The sequence below is a fragment of the Telopea speciosissima genome, chromosome 6, assembly GCF_018873765.1.
Source record: "Telopea speciosissima isolate NSW1024214 ecotype Mountain lineage chromosome 6, Tspe_v1, whole genome shotgun sequence".
Taxonomy (NCBI): domain Eukaryota; kingdom Viridiplantae; phylum Streptophyta; class Magnoliopsida; order Proteales; family Proteaceae; genus Telopea; species Telopea speciosissima.
In genome coordinates, this window is record NC_057921.1 from 50,947,667 (window position 1) to 50,967,690 (window position 20,024).

At 42.0% G+C, this 20,024-nt stretch overlaps 1 protein-coding gene and 1 long non-coding RNA gene across 2 annotated transcripts in view; one reads left to right on the forward strand and one right to left on the reverse strand.

Moving 5' to 3' along the window:
* Positions 1-828: 828 nt before the first annotated feature.
* LOC122664257 lies at positions 829-15,158 on the reverse strand. The gene is made up of 3 exons (XR_006333317.1): positions 15,147-15,158; positions 3,747-3,756; positions 829-929 (listed from the first exon to the last, which is right to left on the reverse strand). It is a non-coding gene; the product is annotated as an uncharacterized LOC122664257 (long non-coding RNA).
* LOC122664251 (probable cyclic nucleotide-gated ion channel 20, chloroplastic) overlaps positions 7,176-20,024 on the forward strand; it is a 144,728-nt gene continuing 131,879 nt past the window's right edge. The window contains exons 1-2 of the mRNA XM_043859997.1: positions 7,176-7,215; positions 7,690-7,700. The gene's annotated coding sequence lies outside the window, so the exon portion shown is untranslated. The remainder of the gene's footprint in view (positions 7,216-7,689; positions 7,701-20,024) is intronic.

A 20,024-nucleotide genomic window follows, 5' to 3' on the forward strand; every position in this document is an offset into this window, starting at 1 on the left:
ACAACAGAACAAAAGATATAAATACAATTTAGAAAAGATTAAAGAAACAATTTGGAAAACAGTCCATGTATCAATAACAAGGTAGTCATGTCCTTTTCTAAAAGCAGAGAACCAAGAGAAGCCAACATTGGAAGGTTTGGATTCACCTTATTGTCTGTCAAGTACAACCCACAAAATGATATCCGAAACAAATTGATTTTAAGGTGCTAAGTGATGCAGATAAATGACCTAAAGGGCTTATTTTTAGGTGACTTATCTGCATCACTAAGTGATAAGCAACAAGCAATTGGGATAGTGAGCACAACCTGAAACATATGTATGGGAGGTTCTGTTATGGGCACTGTTATAAATTTGAAATAAAAAAGAGGAGGATAGAGAGATGGCCTGAGTCGAACGAGGTCATTCTGTCCTTAAGATAGTAATTGCACCCTATTACTGCAAAGGGTTGCAGCAAACCTGTTGCAGAGCCAGTAACAGAACCTCCCATACATATGTTTTAGGTTGTGCTCACTATCCCAATGGCGACATGCAAAGTGCGCCATATCCAATGGTTGAAACCTAACCATCACACTGGTTAATAGATCGTTGATCTTGAAAAGATTAAGGCGCCTACTGGCGACGTGCAAAGTGCGCCATCAAAGCGCCACATTGCGTCTCACGCACACGTACGCACTTGGATGATCACCGTCCTCGCTCGTAAGTGCACCGTACAATCCTTTCATAACATAACATGTGATAATATTTCACAAACACATATAAGCCAAGTGATTTCTTTCTCCATAACCGAAAAGTCCCACATCAATTATTTGAAAATTTCCAACAGGCACTGATGTGTGATACAAATTTGTTGGTTCACCACTTTAGGGTATCAAGAGATGAAAAGGTCTAGGGTCTTGTCATTCTAAAACATTATTCCGATCCCGTCCTTTCTCCCCAACTCATTAAGGACTATAATGGGGTGAAACTTCATGTGTGAGAATAAGACCTTGGGGTCTACTTGTCTGTAAAATTTCAGCCGCATCTAACCTTTCATGTGATAATAAGAGTATACTTTTCTACTCGATATAGAGCAACACTCCCGCACCCTAAGTTTTAATGGATCAACTACCAATGAAGATCATTATTGGTAGTACCGAATAAAGGAGGAATTAGTCGGCCGAAGGCCGGACACTTCCAGTTTCAAAAAAAAAAAAAATATCGAGTAGATATTGGGCCCCCATGTTCACCAAGGAGCTTCCTCTCAGGCGGGTGGGCCCAAGGGGGGAGGCGGAGTCGAACTCAGGACCTTCATCTTCCTTAGGCCTCGTCCCTTGCCAGCGGCGCTGCCCCTTGGGGTTACTTTTTGATAATATATTTTGCCATATAGAAGTATAAAGGGATTTCTTTGAATCTCAGTTCTTACCTCCAGGAATCAATCACACACTAATCACTCCTATTCCCAAAAAAGAAAATACTTCTAATGTGGAGGATTTTCGATCCATAAGTTTGTATAATGTTTCTTATAAAATTATTGCCTAAATCATAGCAAGGAGACTTAAACCCTTTTTAAATTCATTCATCTCACCACGTTAATCTGCCTTCATCAAAGGTAGACAAATCACTGACAATATCATCATTGGTCATGAGATCTTCCATTAACTTAAAAATAAAAAGAAAGGAAAAACAGGTTTTCTTGTATTAAAGATCGACATGTTTAAAACCTATGATAGACTTGAATGGGGATTCATTAGAGCAATATTTGAATTTCTATAGATTCAATGATTTGTGGTGTGATCTTATTTGGAAGTTTTTTGCATGTTCTTTCTTTGTTAAACTCCAAGGTAGCTGTTTCAATTTTTTTTAACCAACTAGAGGTATTAGGCAAGGATGTCCCCTCAGGTCCTACCTTTTCATTACAGTTATGGAGTGCTAATCTCGTCTATTACAAGTTTATAGAGACCTCAACGTTTTCAAAGAGATTAAAATAGTTTGTAGTGCCCCTGAAGTTACTCACTTGCTTTTTACGGATGACACCCTCTTATTTGTACAGCATCTTTAGAGGATGAATCCATTCTTGCCCTTTTTGAGGACTTTTCCGGCCAACAAATAAATCTGACCAAAACCAGCATATATCTTCTTCAGTAGTAACACCCCTGCTACTAATAGAAATGCAATATAAAAGCTGCAGGGCATCCAAGAAATGGGGCAAAATGGCAAAAATCTAGGTATCCCCCATTTCCACCCCAAACCACCCCCAAAAAAAAAAAAAAAAATCCAAGAAAGCCTCCCCCAATCATTTGTCATGAGCAGACTGGAGAAGTCATCTACTCTCTCAAGCAGGGCGTACCATCTTAATCAAATAAATGAAAAGAAAGGATGGGAAGAAAGGTATCTCTCTATTTGGTCTTCAATTTGCTCTCCTAAATATGCTGGAGGACTTGTTCTTCGATCTTCAAAACTACGTAATAAAGCACTCCTTATGAAACTTGGATGGAGGGTTATCACGAAGCCAATCATCTTTGAGCTCAAATCCTCAATTTCAAATATTTCCCAACTACCTCTTTACTCAACCCAAACCAGATATGGCAGTGAGGATCATGGGTTTGGAATGGTATCCATTCAATTTTACCTGATCTCTCTAAAATGATCCGTTGGAAAATAGGTAATGGATGCTCGGTAAAAGTATGGCTCTCACCATGGATACCAAGTTTGACGGACCATAGATTACCCAACTCTATTACACAACACCCCTCTTATAACCTTGTTAGTAATGGTGTTAAACGGTCCGGTTTCGATTAAATTGTTTAATTAAACGGTCGCAATTTTGAAACCATAATCGAATCATTTATTAAACGATTTCACGATTTTGGTTTAAACGGTTCATGATTTCTGTTTGATTTTTGGCACATTTATGTACATCTCAAGTGTTAAATGGTCCGATTCAATTTGAACCATTTAATTAAATGGTCTCAATTTTGAAATCATAATCGAACCATTTATTATACGGTTTACAGTTTCGGTTTAAATGGTTCGATTCGATTTTGGAAAACGGTTCATTTTGATTTTGACTCCCTTAGTTGTTAGTGATCTTGTAATCAATCACACTTGGAACTAGGGTTGTAAACGGATCGGATTCGGCTCGGATAGTGCTATATCCGTATCCGCATCCTATTAGCTATCGAACGGATTCGGATAGTGCTAAATGGATACGGACACGGATACGGATAAGATATTTTATCCGTTTAAATGTAAATATAGCTTTTCGGATAGCTTTAGCCTATCCGTATCCGCATCCGTTTAGCTTTCAGACGGATTCGGATAGTGCTAAATGGATATGGACACGGATACGGAAACGGATTTCGTCTATTCATTTACACCCCTACTTGGAACCAACCTCTCATTTCATCCCTCTTTCCCTCACATATAAGTCAAGCAATATTGAAGGGTTCCTCTTCCATTAAACCCTCATCCTGATTTCTTGTTCACTACACGTACACACTAAATCTGGTAGATTCTGGATCATTATCGTCTCCTGTTCCCTGCCCGGTACAGTGGTCCAGTTCCTCTCATAGGGAATCGGAAATGACGACCTAACCCACTGCCTGAACACACTGCCCAAGGGAGGATAAACGTCATTTCTGCCTCCCTATGAGAGGAACTGGACCACTGTACCAAGCAGGGAACAGGACAGGAAAAAAAATCGGTAGATTCTCTACCAAAATTGCTGCTACCTTCCTAGCTAAAAGTACAACCACTGACCAAAAAACCTTGGAAAACCTCTGGAACCTAAATGTCCATCCGCAATTCAAGTTTTTTGCATGGAAAGTCCTCCCGAATGGCCTTCTCGCAGCTTCTAAACGTGACCAATTTCTACTAATTGAGAGACTGTGTCATCCATGTAATACCACACCCGAGGCAGATTGGCATATTCTTATATCATGTGAATTCTCTATAAAGGCTTTGGGGAGCAGGATCCCTTGGCATTCGCACTGAATTTTTAAGAGATAGAGATATTCCCCATCTCATTTCATCTTTAATTCTCAATTCCAATATGAATAACCATGATCTCCGCTTAATCTTAACTGTAGCTCAAATATGGGAAAAAGAACTCAACCCCTACCATTGACTACCATTATAAAAAATCATCAAAGGATCATTTCATTATGGGAAAAAGATCTCTGTTCGGGAGTGTGGCCTATGCCAGCACTCCCATGAGTTTATCCCTCTCCTTCTCGTGTGAAAAGACACCTCTGCCCCCTTGTTTTAAGGAAGAGAGAGATAGACACATGGGAGTGCTGGCGTAGGCCACACTCCCGGATAGAAAACTGCTTCCCTTTCATTATTATCGCCAATGGGTGTTTCGACCAACAAACAAAAATTGGAGGATGGACGGCAGTTATTCTAATTGATAATAATATTATTTCGGGAAAAAGTTTTCTAACCGGGAGTGTGGCCGACGCCAGCACTCCCATGAGTCTATCTCTCTCCTCCCCATGTGAAAAGACACCTTTGCCCCCTTGTTTTAAGGAGGAGAGAGATAGACACATGGGAGTGTTGGCGTAGGCCACACTCCCGTACAGAAAACTGCTTCCCTATTATTTCTACAACTATGGACTTTGGTTGTACAGGTTCAGCACATGAAGTAGAAGCCAGAGTAATCTAACAAGGAATCCATAGTGCAATTTTAATGGGAAGACAAAACATAAAGAATTGAACGGATTCAACTCAGATGGTTCAATGGCTGGAAAACCACACAGAACATCCATGAACTTGGTAATTTTTTTCAATTTTATTTGATTTTAAGTTAGCTTTTATCAACTTTCAATCAGTTTGTATTATAAAGAAACCTAGACAGGATTTTTATATTGCTCACTGTTAGCACAATCAGCAAGGATAAACCTTGCAAAATGTGATAATTGATGACATTATGCTCTTTATTTAGTATTATTTTTCTTTTTCATTATTACTTTTTGTATGGATAGGGGATAGCTACGGGGTTGTGTGTGAAATGACCATCCTGCCTCTGTGAGTTAGCCCCTATTGGATGTTTGTGTGTGCGCTCCCATTGGTCCCCACAATGCCATAGAGGCTAGAGGTAATTTCAACCATGCATAACTAGGGGTCACACTTTAACCACTTTTATCGCCAATGATGGCTGTACATCACAATGAAGGAAAATTTTCCACTTTTTTTTTTTGCTATTATTTTAATATTATCTTAAATGTTGGGAAATACTTTCTGACGCTATCAAAGTGTTGAAAATAATCTATACGCCACACTAATGGTTGTCTTGGAAAATGAATCATTGACATGAGTCCCACGTATTCAAAGTAGAAAAGAAAAAATAATAAAAAAATATAAATGAGGTGGAAATACTTTAATGCGAGAAATAGTAAGAACATTTGTTAAAGGATTAGGATTCTCCAAGGACAGGAGAATCTATTGCCCAACCCTACTTTGAGAACCTAACATTCCTTGTTTCTTAGTCGTCTCTTATAGGAGTAGTTCGACGGTCAATTTTAATGTTATTAAATTTTTAAACATTCAAGGGGTAGAGTTTCCTGTGGGAGTGTATTGGGGCCAATGGGAGCACACATGAGCAAAGCGACATTCCATTTTCATGGGGGTTCGGGGTGGGGCGGTTATTTCACTCCCTCTAGTCTGGACGCATTATTTTTATCTGCTTCGTTTTTTGCCCGCTCCATTTCCGCAAGTTCTTCTAATAGAGGGAGGTGGACCCAGTTCGGGCAGGGGTAGGGTGGTCATTTTTGCCCCCCTCTATTAGAGGAACTTGGGAAAATGGATCTAGCCAGCAAATGGAGCAGCTAATCGTCCATGGATGCATGCTCCATGCTCCCCCACAAAAAGACACTCCCAAAATTCAATTAGGGGCAAGAGCCAAGAGATCGTTGCCCAGTCATGTAATCCTTGTATCAGCGCAGGGGTCAATGAAAGCATGCACAGAGACATACATGGATGAGATTATTGATTTCACGGGGCGAGGTGGTAATTACGGGTGCTCATGTGTCTAAGCACATCTTCTTTTCCATAGGATCTTGTTTGTTTGAAGGAAAAAAGTGGGATGACAATAAAAGGATGTCATACTTTGTAGTTTTTCCATAAAATTCCAAAAACCAAATTTATTTGTTACGGGTGGTAAAGTAACAAAGTACATTATATGCATTAAATGTTGTCTGCTAATGTGGCAAGAATTATCCCATCCTATCTTTCTCACAAAATCTTACCGAATATGATAGGATTTTATGAGAAAGGTGGGTAAATGAATTATATTATTAGGCAAAATGAATGCTAACTGGGTTACATGGTTCCTGTGCCCAGACATAGGATCGCATGAAATTATTGCTCAACCCCTAGTGAACTAAACAATCTTATCAAGTCAAATGCTATTGCACAAGCTTTCATTGGGCCTCACACTAATTTAGGCACTGTACGATCAGATAACAATCTCTTGCCCATTTTATTATTTTGGGAAGAAGAACCTTGAAAGGCAATATGACCCTTGCGCCCACCCACATGGGTGCTAAATGTCTACCTTGTCGTCCCATGAAAGTGGAATCCCACCCCTATTGATGTTTTCAAACATGCTCCCATTGGCCCTCGTTGGCGTAGAGGCCGGGCCACACACTACTTTTCAGGTAATCCTCTTCATATTATTTTGTACTCTACCTCATCTTTTACTATCTTTTCCTTTTTTGGATTTTGCTATCTTTGACGGCTTGATACCATTACATGTGAAACCCGCGTCTTTTCTTGTCCAATTCCTTTAAGCCCGTTAAAAAAAAGGGGTTATAGTTTTTTTTTGGTTTTTTAAGTAAAAAAGGGCCCAATAAGTCATTGGACAGAGTTTTTCTCCACCCATGGAAGACGGTTCATCCACTAGAAAGTTATTAATCAATAGCGTCCCGGCCCACAATGAAGGAAAAGGCCAAAGACAAAGACAACTTTTTCTGGTTTCATTTGGAGCACAAAATTATTACCCAAAAAAAAAAAAAAAAAAGACTCAGATGGGTTAGACTTGATCCGATGGTCCCAATTAATTTGACAAGTCTGAACCCCCCCCCACCCACTCCACAAATGAACAGTCAAGATTGAGAATCTGTTACATTAGCGTTGATTTGCCGTTTTAATACGATAGGAGAAGAGACAGGAAGGAAGCTAACAGCCTAACAACGAAAGTGAAAGCGAAAGCGCACGTGTAGAAGAAAGAAGATTTTTCTTTTTCCAAACGCGAACCATTCACACTGAACATTTTGTGTTACAAACAAGACAATGAATGCACTGCTCAGAAGGACTTTTCTCGTCTTCTGCGAGACTGCGACCGTACACGTTAAACGTTTGCCTTACGAACAATTAATGCACTGCGCAGAAGGATATTTCTCTTTCCATTATTACCAGTGCATTTCCAAGAATTAAACCAAAAAAAAAAGTGCATTTCGAAGAAGCTCTCTTCGCTTTTTTCTCAGGGTCTTTGGAGTCTTGGTCTTCTCCCCTTTAAGTGTTTTCTTTTTCTTTTTCTCTTCTTCATCCATTCGGAGAACCTGGTCTTCCCCTTCTCGTACGCTCAACAAGTTAAGAACATCTCTTTATCTATTTCTGTCTAGCCTTTTGTACTGATTTCAGAGTCTGCATTACTTTGGGACACTGGTTCTGTTGGTGGGAAAAACAGAGCCTTTAGATAAGGAATTTGTAGTTGCTGTCAGGTTCGTTTTGCTGCTTAATTTTGATTGTTTATAGCTGAGGATATATTATTTGTGCTAGTTATTGATGTTTAAGTGTCTAGTAATGTACTTCACTGTGAAGGAGTTTTTGTGAGAGTGAGAAGTGGAACTTGAAAGTCGCAAAAGGAATTTAAAGGCAGTTGTTGCTTGAAAAGCATAAATCCCCTGCCTTTTGTGTTCAGGGAGTTAAATTGCTTTTGAGTTATGCTTTACAACCTAAAAAATAGACGGTTGGTTCTGGTTTAGGTTTTGATCCTAAAAAATTTGATCATTGTCACCAAGATATGTTGTAAGGTCTTCGTGATTTATAATTTTGTGGTGTTGGTGTACTTCTAGTGTCGTAGTCGGGGAATTGGGTTCCATAGTTTAATGATAAACTTTTGTTTTTCTGTTTTCTTGTTCTGGATCGAATTTTCGACTCCTTATAACATTGATGGTGTATACCGAGTCCTGCAAATCAATGTGCTAGCACTGGGAATGCATAGTTTGAAGAAAACTTCAACAATAGTGTGAGCTATGCAGAACTTAATTTATCAGGGAGAGGGATGTTTTCATTCCTGTTGCCAGGTTCTTATAATGGCCAGTGATATTATTGCTTCTCTACATTTCTTATCTGTAGGTATAGTCTTCTATGCTCCAAGTGAGCAATGCCCTGTTTCCCCCCTCCCCCTTCTGTATCTTAGTGGTGGGATCCTTTGAATTATCAACCATTTGCTGAAATAGTAATTGTACTGATTATACATAGATGATTGATTGCTCTATGTTTATTAACTGCATACTATGATACATTGAGCTTTGGCTTAATCATCAATACACATTTGGATAACCTATTCCATACAAGAATTACCCAACTGAACGATTAGCATGACTGCATGACATGGATTGCAACTGATGTACAAACTTCAACTTATAAATAAATGAACTTCTCAGAAAATCTGATACTGTTTTAGGACAACAACAACAACAACAACCATAACCTTATCCCAACTAAATGGGGTCGGCTACATGGATCCGAAGCGGCTATGACAGTAATAGAAAAAAGAGAAGTAGGAAGGAGTAGAAAAAAAAAGGTAAAAAGGAGTAAAAGGAGTAAAAAGAAGTACAAAAGAGAAAATAAAATTACAAAAGGAAAAAGTCTAAGCAGTAGTCCAAGCAGCATCCAAGGAACATCCTCCTATAAGGGGTCGGCTACACGGGTCCTTGTCCTCCAAACAACTCTATCTGTTGTCATACTAGGATCGAGCCCTACCACATGCAAATCCTTTCTTACCACTTCACCAATAGTCATTTTAGGCCTGCTCCTACCTCCTTTAGCTCCTTCAAACTGTATCCGGTCACTCTTCCTTACTGGTGCATCCATGGGTCTCCGTTGGACATGACCATACCACCTCAAGCAGCTCTCATGGAGCTTGTCCTGGATTGGTGCAACTCCCAAATTGGTCCTAATACAATCATTCCTTGCTCTATCTCTCTTAGTCTTGCCGCACATCCTCCTCGACATCCTCATCTCCGATACACTAATCTTATACTGTTTTAGGACATTATTCCAATAATCCATTTTGGTAATCACATCATGTTCATTTTCCAACTTATGAACTGTTGGATGTGTTCTCATTTTCCCAAATGCAGACCAAAGATGTGCTCATGAATAAACAGTCATAACTGAATACATGGAGAAGGTTGCAAGTATCCTAGCAAGGAAACTGTACTTCTAGCCTAAGAATCAGCTACTAAAATTCAAGGAAAGGATAATTAACGAAAGCATTGAAAACATAATTTTTAATATCCAAAGAAGACCGGCTCCCATGTCTTGTGTACAAGGTTGGCACAAATTATTCTAGGCATACAAGCTCTTGAGAAACTAAGGGAACACATTCATAAGCAATGCCTAAGTGAGCTTGGGACTGAACAAACCAAAGCACAACTTAATAGAGAATTTGTACTTATTCACTTGAAATGTCAAAGACTTGCAAGATTGAACCTTTGACGGAACTATTTGAATATAATAATTCTTGGACCCTTAATCAAGTACATAATCCATCTAGCTAATGGATAAATGTGCCACCATTAGCTTAAATTACATAATAATCCACGAAATCAATAAATAAATAAATCACTACAAATGTTAATTTTTAATTACAGAATTCATTGGAACATTATTATTTATTAGGTATAGAATTCATGGATCAGTCTCCACTGATTTAAGGAAAGTCACCCTGTAGTTTCTAATGCAGTGACCTTTTGATCTCTCATTTAGTCTCTTCCCCATCATACCAATTTACCGACTGTTCTCTCAATCATTGCCTTTTCTATGGTGCATAGTGGTGATACGAGCTTCTGAAGATTTCACTGTCGTTGCCCCAACGGGCTCGTTTGCCCCTTCGATGCCCTTGCTGGATGCTCCTACTCTGTCTCCTTCTACTGCACTCTGCAAAGGAAGTTCGAAGGCTTTAGTTCTCTACCCTGCACCTCCGGCACCCCCAGTCACCTCCCGTGACCCGAGCCGTGGTCGTAAGAAGAATTGCTGCCGTAGTCATCGTCTTTGGGAACAACCAGCCTCTGGTTCACCTCTTGGTTGTCCTTTGCGCTCCTTCCCAGTTCCTAAGATGGTCTCGCATCCCAACAACCAAGACGCTGTGTCTCTGCTAACTCGTCCTCTCAGTCCATCAACATCCCAAGCCTCTCTTGGTCCATCAGTTCCTCAAAGGCTGGCATCATCGTTGTCGCATGCCCTGGTTTCGAACAATCCGCTGGTCCAAAGCTCAGGATCTACTGGTCCTTCAACCTTTCCCTGTACCATTGGGTCATCTTGTTCTCTCAGTTCGCGGGCCTCATCTTTACTGACTCCCTTGGTATCGCAGTCCCTTGGCATCGTTGCTGTAGCTGGACGCTCTATATTACCTCAATCAAGTTGCTAAAGCCAATCCCTTGAAGGTAACTCCTTCCCTATTACCTGCTCTGATCCCTACCCCCAGCCTCCACCTACCTTAAACTCTGCCACCTGCCCTGAACCCCTTCTCAATACCCTTGTCCCCTCATTTTTCCCTTCACCCCCTTTTTCAAACCTTGACGGCCTCTCGCCACTCCCTTCCCCCCTTCAATCTACCCCCACCTTGGCTCCCACTTTTAACCCTTAGCCTTGATCCCCACCTTACCCCCTCTTCCATGTGTTCCCTCTCCTCTGAATCAACTCTTTGTCCCCACCACCCTTTATCCCATCCCCATTTTACCCCTGACCTAACCCTATCCCACCCCTCCCATAACCCCCTTAACCCTCCCTCGAACCAGATCCACCTTTTCTCTACCTTGAACCAACCCCTTCATAACCCAGCCTTGAACCGGACCCCTTTCAACCCCCTTTACCCATCATCGTACTAGCCCCCTTAACCACTCCACTATTTTTAACCGATCCCACCCTGGTCCTGGGTCTTTGGTGTCCTTGTCTGTTGGGAGTTCTCTCCCCCTTGTGTGCCCCCCGATTGGTGAGGCCCCCCCCTCCCCCCCGCTGCAGTCTTTAGCATCCCCCCCCCCCACTGGTTCCCACCCCCGGATGCCTAGTCAAACCCTCTTTGCCCTGGCTCCGAGCAGCCTTCACCTGCCCTGACCTCCTTTGATTGCGTACTCTTGTAGGCAGTATAAAAGTCTCCCCTTGGGGATCGTTGCATACCACTCTTTAGTTCTCCATGTCCTCTAGATTTATTTGGAATGTCAGGGGTCTCAATTCCCTGGCCAAGCATGCAGACATTAGGGGCCTCATCAAATCCACTAACTTTTCCTTCTGCGCTCTTCTTGAAATTCGCGTCCTTCAAGAGTACGCTTCCCGCATCCCCGCTTCGATTGCCCCCTCCTAGTCCTTTTTCCAATTTCGACTATTCCTCAAATGGCCGCATATAGATTCTGTGGGACCCTTATAAAATCCATATCTCTATCTCCTTCTCCTCCCCTCAGCTCCTTCACCTTCATCTCTCTCCCCCCAACTCACCCTCTTTCTTTCTCTTTGTTGTGTATGGTTTTAATCGAGCTGTTGACCGACTCCCTCTGTGGACTGATCTCTCCCTCCTCAAGTCTAGGGTTGACTCTTTCCTTTGGGGTGTGGGAGGTGACCATAGTTGTCAAGGCGTCCAGGCGCCTTGGTTGCGTAGTTGCTGTCGCCTTGATTTTTGACCCTCTCCAATGCCTTTGGTCGCCTAGATGCCGTGACAACTACGGAGGTGACTTAAATGTAGTCAGGTTTGCTCACGAAAAAATTGGAGGTCGTCCCCTTGACCTCCTCTCAGTCAATAGCTTTAATGTCTATCTCGAAGACCTTGGTATCAATGATCTGAGATGGTCTAGCTCCCCCCTTACTTGGCACAATAGAAGAGTTGGCTCAGACCAGTTTGTTTGACCATAGCCCCTGCCTCCTCCTCATCCAACCCTTCTCCTCCTTTGGCCCAAATCCTTTCAAAATTTTCGACATGTGGACCACCCACTCCCAATTCCTTTCCATTGTTCGAGAGGCTTGGGACAAGCCAGTCCACTACCCCTCCCTTCCCCTCCTTGCTGTTGCAAAAAAGCTCCGCCATTCCAAAATAGCTCTCAGAATCTGGAACTCGCCCTCCTTTGGAAACATCACCTCCCTGGTGGCTTCTTGCCCAATCTCGGCTCCAATTTGACATACTCAACCTTCTTTTGGCTGAGGAAGAAAAGAGGCTCTCTTTGAGATCTCTTCTCTTTCCTCCCAAGAAGAGAGCTTCCTTCGTAAAAAATTTCGTATCAAATGGCTTGAGCTTGGAGATTCTAATGCGGTTTACTTCCACCATTCTATGAAAGCTCGTAATAACTCCAATTCCATCCTTTTGCTCCTCAGTCGAGACGATAACCCTCTCACTGCTGCTCATGACATTAAGGCAGAAGCCATCTCCTTCTTTTCCTCTCTCTTTTGTCCTCCCCCTTCCCCCCAAACCTCATCGACAAGTTTGTCCCCTCTTCCTTTTTGACTCCTTCCAATCTATCCCCTCTGAGGATGAAATCCTCAAGGCGGTTCTTTCTCACAAATCCAATTGGTGCCTGGTCCTAATGGGTTTAGTATGGGATTTTTCTCCGCTAGTTGGGACATCATCAAGGATGATCTTATTAAAGATATCCGTAACTCCCTAGAATGAACCAGACTTTTCTTTGCCTTATTCCCAAAAAAGAGGGAGCCTCCTCCTTGTTTGACTTCAGATCTATCTCCCTCTGCAACCTTTTCTACAAATTTATTGCCAAAATCCTGGCTAATAGGCTTCAGCTAGTGGTCCCTTCCTCAGTTAGCCCTAACCAATCAACGTTCATTTCCTGCAGAAGCATAGTTGATATTTGATAATATCCTCCTTTGCTCGGAAATTGTTAGGGGCTTTGATCGTAAATCTTACTCCCCTTCGGCCCTCATGAAAATCGACATCCACAAAGCATTTGACTCCCTGCGGTGGGACTTCATTTGTGATGTCATGATTCAAATGTCCTCCCCCCGTCTTCGTTCGTTGGATCCACTCTTGCATCTCCTCCCCTTTTTTCTCGGTCATCATTAATGTCTCCCGTATTGGGTTCTTCCCTTCCAAAGTTTGAATCCGCCAAGGATGCCCTCTATCCACTTTCCTCTTCTCCCTTGCCCTTGAGGTCCTCTCTAGGAGTATCTAGTAAAAAACTGATCAACTCCTCATCTCCTCCATCCCTAAGTGTAAGGCCCTTAAGCTTACCCATCTTGCCTTTGCTGACGATCTCATGATCTTTTCCAAGGCCTCCCCTTCGTCTATCTCCTCCATTATGTCCTCATAGCTTTTTGAAAGACTCTCGGGTCTTCGTTTCAACCTTTTGAAATCCCATATCTTCTTCTTGGGCGTCTTTGAAGCTGATAAGGACACTCTCCTTCGCCTAACGGGATTCTCCTTAGGTTCCCTTCCTGTCAAATACCTTGGTCTTCCTCTTATTCCTGCCAGGCTGACTGGTCATCATTGCACCTCTATGCTGGACCTTATTCGTAAAAGGTTTCAGCTCTAGAAAGGCCCTTTCCTATGTTGGCAGGATTGAGTTGATTAGAATTGTTCTTCAATCCTCGTACATCTACTGGTGTGGCATCTATGGGCTCCCTAAACCCATCATTAAATTCATGGAATCTCTTTTCTGCATCTTTCTCTGGAAAGGAAGAGAATCTTCCAAATTCCTCCACCCGATTAGTTGGGCAACCATCTGTCTGCCTAAATCTGAAGGAGTTCTTGGTCTTCGTAGGATCCAAGATTATAAATTAATTTGGAAAATCTCTTCTAAGCATGATTCCATCTGGGTCAATTGGGTCTTCTCCTACCTTCTCAAAAAAGACTCCATTTGGACAGCTCCTCCTCCTGCTGACCCATCTTAGAGCAAAATCCTCCTTCTCCACCCCTTAGCCCTCAAAGCTACCTCCTCTGTCGATGGAACCTCCACCTCCCTCTGGCTCGATCCCTGGCACCCCGTAGGAGTCCTATATACAGCATTAGGTGCCCACTCGGTCTACTCTACTGGCATTCCTAAGCTTTCCCCACTCTCCACCATCGTATCCCACAGCTCTTGGTCCCCCCCTCCCCTTTCTCCCTTGCCTCACCCAAGTCTGGGCCTCGCTTCCCCCTCCTCCTCCCCATCACTCCCACTCAGACAAGGTTATTTAGATCCCCTCCCCTAATGGTCTCTTAAGTTCTAACTCCGCTTGGTACTTTGTCAGGCACCATGGCCCCAATGTCCTCTGGCATAAACTCGTTTGATTCAAAGGCCACATTCCCCACCATAGTTTCAATGTTTGGAGATCCTTTAACCTTTGCCTCCGCACCCAATCATTTCTCCTTCACCGCCACATCGAAGTCTACCCTTCCTGTATCCTTTGTTGGAATGGCATAGAGGACGTCGATCACCTTTTCTTCACTTGCCTTTTTACCTCCACTATTTGGAAGAAAGCCTTACTCTCCATTTGGCCTCGTAATAGGAGACCTTTACCCTTCGCTTGGGAGTGGCTTTGGTTGGATATGACTTTTTCAGGCAATGCTATCTGTTACACTGCTGGCAAATTGGTGTTTGGGGCCACTATTTTACAGATTTGGATGGAGCAGAATCTTCGAAGATGGACCTCCAATGCCCATTCTATTGACAAGATTTGGAAAGCCATCTTCTTCGCCGTCAGCTATAGACTCCATGTGTTCCCTCATAGTTCTATTATTGACTCCCCAAGGAACAAGCATATTGTTGTTTCTTGGGGTCTAGTTGTTTCTTTTTTGCAGTCTTCTTGTGACGACCCCAAACCCGGATAGGGTATAAGGTGCTGCCCTCACGGGCGCTGATCAAATGATCGCCATTCACATATAAACCACAACTTCCATTTATGACACATATCATAGCGGAAGACTTTGGAAACTGAAGTTGGGTTATACTACCAAATAACACATTCATATATATAAATACTGGTGGCCGATTTCGATATTACAAAACAGAACATTCCACAACTTTTATTTACAACAGCAAGTGTTTCTATACATCTCATTGTATCAAACCCTCATATTCTATCTTAAGATTAGTGTACCACGTGCACGCACAACCCACAATGTCTGGAGCTGTACACACCTCTCCTTTAATCTTTTCATCTGAAAAATAGCATTATAGATGGGGTGAGCCAACAGCCCAATGAAGAAATCATGTTACAGTACATTCGAGTGTTCATGTGCTTTCACATCAGTATACAAATACAAATAGGCATTTTCATATCAGGAAAACAAGCATTTTATGATAAGTCATTTCAAAACACAAGTCTAATCATCATTTGTAAACTGCCATAAAACACATCATATTAATGAGGACACGCCGTGATCAATGGCTGTCATCTGTGTCTCTATAAATCATCAGTCATGCTGTTACATATCGTTGTCGCATGCTAGTAAACATTCCCAGACATATTGTTATGTATCGTTGTCATATGCTGGGGTCACATCTCTAGTTGCGCCGTTACGTATCGCCGTCACATACCCCCAGTCATGCCGTTACTTATCGCCGTCGCACAAGCCCCAGTCATGCCGTTACGTATCGCCGTCACATACTGGGAGAGAGATCCCTACTAGAACCATCTCTTTCTCTTATATATAAGACTTCTCACTACTTTCATTCTTGTTCATCACATCTCTTGTACATTGTCTCACTTTTCTTTTCTTTCATTAACATCACATAATTTATATCATGTACGTGGCATTATTCATTTGTAATCCATTACACATCTTTTCATCCTACATACACATTTCATTGTAGCGTTCATTCAACCATGCTCTTATATTTGTCTACCAACATACATTCATTAAAATGCTCATTTCACAACTCTTACTCATGTTCTCATTTATCAATCAACTTATACATGTATATAGCAATAGTTGTAGCCCAACCAATGAAATAAACACATTCAACACTATACATATGACCCCTTCACATTCATACAACAATACTAGGATGCTTCTCTCACATCCACATAACATTTACTATACACATCATTCAAGTATACAACGATACATATATATATCTCTCTCACATCCAAATTCATCTACATACATACAATCCATTAGAACTCTTACATTCAATTATAAAACAGTACGTAGATGTCCCTCTCACATCATTCTACTCATACATGTATAGCTATGTAAATAAGCAATGACCAGTCATACCCATGGTTCAAGAACTTGGTGAGATCTTGCTTAAAATTCGTTTTTTTCAATTAGCGAGTCGAGATGGGAGGCGAAATACAAAGTTACACTGACTTGGTCAAGATCTCGGTTCGACCGAGTTGTAGACCAAACCCATGTTTAAAAGGGGAAAGATCTCGACCGAGACAGTTGAGATCTCGATAGAAACTCGACTGTCTTGGTGACCTCGACAAGGAAACTAGTGGTGAGCTGATTTTTGAGCTTTTGCCACCTTGTTTCGACGGAAAACTTGCTGGAGACGTTAATTAGCATCCTATTCGCATCAAACTTACAAGATTTTTTACAAATCATCTCAGTATGACTATGATTATGATCAGGAGAGCACCGGTTCCGAATATAGTGGCTATGGGCCGCCGTAGTCAGTACACTATGGCCTTGAATTCGACACTTGGAGCACTGAGTTAGGGTTTGTTGACGACCTAATCACAGTCCCAGCCTAGCCATATATGCCTGATGGCAGTAGCTGTCACAACCTAAACCCACCCTACGGTTTTGATGTAACTAGGATGCTTACCAAAATCCTAAACCGCCTCCAGAATCACGGATGCAGTGGCTTACCTCACAGTCACACAAACGAGAATTAGAACTAATATCATAGTAGCGAAAGACTTACAATAAATACCACTGATTCTCATTTAGGGGATAACTAAAGTGATATTACATACATACAAGATTATCCTTGAATAGTATTTAATCTAAAAGTTGTTACGTTAAAGGACGAAAAGAAAATATAGGGAAAAGAAAGGAACATTACATCAAAATAAATTAACAAATGTAACAATAAATAAAGAAAGCATTTAAAGTATTAGTAGTTATAGTCCCGCTTTCCCTTCCGCATCCTCTACCAAATCCTCTATTGCACCTCAGTACAATACTACTTGCAACACATTCTAAAAAGATGGTTCCACGAGGGGTGAGCTCCATTGAGCCCAATGAGCAGAAAATTGAATCGCACACAATAAACAAAAATTTGACTGCAAACCGAACATGATAAGAGAACATCATTGGTGTCCCATACCACCAATGATAACTCGCACATCAAACCTAGTTTACAATCACACAAGCAAATACAATTTTAATTATGATGCTGGATGCATAACAAATAAATGATGAAATGTATGGCGTTGATGATGATGATGAAATACAACGTATGCATGAATGCTATGTTGTGTAGAGTAATAGAGTTATATCCCTGGTACTGGAACTTACCCTCGATCCCCAACGATACCACACCATTAATCTACGACATAGTAGAGCCATATCCCTGGTACCAGAACATACCCTCAATCCCCAACGATATAACCTTAACTACGCCAGTAGAAGCTTGCCGGTCCTGAAACACATCGTCGGTCTCCCAGCAAACCTCCGATAATCCCAAACCACGGTACTGGAATATACCCTCGATCCTCGGGTTGGAATATCCAACAAGGCGATCACGGTACAAGAACATACACTCGATCCCCGGATCCCTATCTGAAACACAAACCCCTGTTAATCCCAAACCACGGTACCAGAACACATCATCAATCCCGGGTTAGGTTAACCACTAAGGTGATCACGGTACCGGAACACATCGTCGGTCCCTGGATCCCTTTTAATGCATCCATCTCATTTCCACACATAATACACATATTCCACAAAGCATCACATTATACAACCCTAACCGCAAAATACTTTATGAAACTATCATATCGAGAGGTACTCCGGGTGCATCAACGTCCCATACCATCTAGTACCTGGGTACCAACATAACACGACACATGATAGACCAAATATAAAACATGAAGGAGGCATTAAATAAATCACAATACCATCTCATTCATTTTCAACCCATAGTTATCAAGGCGTCGCTATGGCGTCCAGACTCCTTTGTCGCCTTGGACGCCTTGGGCACCATGGCGGGCGCTTTGTCGTATGGCGGTGTCGCCTTGTTTTTTTACCCTCTAAAACGCCATGGTCGCCTTCCCGCCTTGATAACTATGTTTCAACCACATTCGCAATGCATAGCCATCAGTTAACGTACGCATGAACACATTCATAGATAAATAATGTAGACATGTATTTATGCATTGAGTACATCATATAACATGAATGCATCAAGCATAACATTCAAACATAGAAACATTCAAGATAAAATAAGATAATTAGCGAATCGAGATTTAGGTTCATCGTCCGATTGCTGTTTAGTACGCCTTCCTGTAAGTATATCGTTGCCTAGGAAGGTATGAAAGAGGTTGTTAGGAAAGGTAGATGGGCTCCCAAAAAGATTCCCAAAGATTGCCTAAGAATAGGGCATAAAAGAGTTGGAACGGATTCAAGAGCGGATGCATCAGCACCTGGATCTGTCCCTGTGTCAGCCTAGGGTAAAATGCCTCGGATCAAGCACCGGATGCTGGGGCAGATGCATATTAGTGAATTCGGCCCTACGTCTGCCCGCTCTACATGGTCGAATGGAATTAAGGGCGGATGCATGGGCTTGCATCCGTTCATGAGTCCGCCTAGTTATAATCCTCAGGGGTTGGGCGGATTTATGGGCGGATGCATCAACAGGTAAATCCGCCCTTGCTTCCGCCCGAGGCCAAACCCGAGAATTCAAAGTCCACACCTCCCTAATCCATTCCTTTGGATTTCAATGCCCCAAGGGCTTGGTGAAGGATGTCCTAGGGTCTCCTAGGGTCAATGAATACTACATAAACCGAGGGATAGTGGATTGAATGGATTGAATCCTCTAAGAACTAATTCTAGGGTTTTGGGATAGTTGAAGCTTTAGGCTTCCAATGGGATTAGGGGAGAGATCAATGGGACATCAAGGGTGAGTATTGAACTCCCCATGAGTTCACCTAGGTGTAGGCATTCATCCCCTTGGGTTCCAAGTGGAACCCTAGGCCAATCCCAATCCATAAGTTCTCAAAACCCAAAAAAAAGGGGGGGAAGGGAGGTCGATGAGGCATCAAGGGGTAGACCTTAGCACCACATTAGGTTACCTAAATAGTATATTTAGAAGGCATTTATGGTTGAAGGTAACCCCCCATTAAACTTCTCAAAATCTTACTTAGACAACCACGAAGTAAGTGAGGTCACCGGGGGTACAATTCAAATTCCAACATTGTTGTCAAAACACAACAAGAAGGTTTGGGACCACTTTAGAAGACTTTACACTCCAAGTTGGTTATAGGTTTCATAAGAAATGTAGCCCTTTAAGTCTTGTTTACAAGGCAACTTGAATCGCGTCGATACGATATGTATAGACAAAGTTATGGCCAAAATAGTGAGCAGAGGTCAAGTAGTTAACAGTTCTGGGGATGGGCGGATTTACGGGGGGATGCATAATGCTTGCATCCGGCCATGCGTCTGCCTGCACCCAGAACATGGGTTTCATGCCCATAATTCAGCCAAATTGATTCCCAAGGCCATTAATGGCTCCAAGGGCTTGTAGGGAAGGTTTCTAAGGTCTTTGAGGGTCCTGTTAACCCGAATGACATCATGAATCGGGGAATCTATGGTCTAATCTTGATTATCCACCTCTAACTTGGGGTTTTGGTTGTAAAACCCTAGGTTTTCATGGTTTGGTTGAATGGCA